We start from the raw sequence: 1664 nt of genomic DNA on the forward strand, positions 1-1664 counted from the left end.
TAGACTTAGTACTAAAGTTTGAAAGTTAGGGCCGGCGCACATATGGCGGAGCGCAGCGCAGAGCATTTTTCACAGTCAAAATATTATCGACATTGTCCCCATTGAAATAATATCTAAAATCAACTGTGCATCCGTGCGGATACTCGCGCATGCGCGCAGTCCTGCGCGTGCTCGCGCATTCTCTGGGAGAAATTCGCGTAATGTGTCACTCGATTAGAAAACTTCGCGGGCATGCTCTGCGCTGCGCTCCGCCATATTACGTGCGCCAGCCCTTAAAGCGTAGCGATCGCAATCACCTCTGATTGGCTGACACACTTGATAGCTCAGCGGTTAAAGGAGCGGACTGAAATCCGAAAGATCGCCGGTTCAAACCCCACCCGTTGCACTATTGTCGTACCTACTCTTAGCACAAGCTTTATGCTTAGTGATAAACTTGGTTAACATTCTCTCATTATTGGCTAAGCACTTTAAGAGGGGTCTCTCCGTCACTCGCTCCATACAAACGTAGTTCGTTTCTCATTTGAATAGTAACCAATCATACTCAAAGGAATTTTGTAGAAACGTTCCGGAAACTAATATCTATGCCTGTGGTTTTCCAGATTTCCGTTAAAATATTCGGTTTCAAAGTAACGCGGTCTTAAAAATTCACATACAAATCTTTGAGCCCCTGTAATTTTAAAACTACATATTTTTAGAAAAATCTAAAACACCACAGGCACAGATATTAGTTTCTAGAATATGTCTGCATTTCATGGACTTTGGTTGCTTAATATTCAAATGAAATTGGAACTACGATTGTATGGAGTAAGTGACGGAGAGAGCCCTGTTAAAGGCTTTTGAGCACGTACAGCTGACGATCCTGCGCCTGCTCTCTCCGGTCGTGTTAGATTTACCATCTCATCGAATGCAAGTAAGACATTAGAGAGTGCTTCTATCTATAGTTGTGCAAACATTTTTGCACTATGAATATCTCCCGCGCTGATGGCTAATCTCTGTGGAGATTAATATTGTGGCTGGAATTCTATCGATAGGAGATCACTATTGGCTAAAATACACAGTTAGTCTAATTGCAGTAATAGTTTCAGCATTATTAGAATAATAATTGCGATTGACACTGTGTGATTCAATTGTCACAACTTTCGTGCTAGCCTTTGAATGCAGCGCATTGAATTCAATGCGTTTGATAAAAACGCAAGGAAACGTAGTCATGTGCAAAGGCGTTTATTTTTTTTTAATGAGGATACAAAAACAACAAAACAGTGTTAGTGAATATTCCTTTTAATCCACAATAAATACCCATTAGTATATTAATGCCAATAAATTAATAAATTAATATTATTATAACAATTCAAGCAAAAAGCTTGTACATTATATAAATGCTACCTACTATACAAGTTAGTAAAGTATAGGTTTAAATAAAATAAATAAATTATTTACAATCGTTACCGAATCGTTCATGGTAGAGTTAACAATAAACTAAAGACTATTGTTAAGGCCCCTGCACATCACACTATATTAATTAAACGGCCTATATACTCTACGGTTATTAAGCGTTCATGATAATGAAACAAATCCGTATCGCATCTTCTAAATAATAATAGTCATTAGTATAATTCATGACTAAAATTGATACGGATATGGTAAAAAAAAAATACGAAGTTTAA

Source organism: Maniola jurtina, chromosome 24, assembly GCF_905333055.1.
Source record: "Maniola jurtina chromosome 24, ilManJurt1.1, whole genome shotgun sequence".
Taxonomy (NCBI): Eukaryota; Metazoa; Arthropoda; class Insecta; order Lepidoptera; family Nymphalidae; genus Maniola; species Maniola jurtina.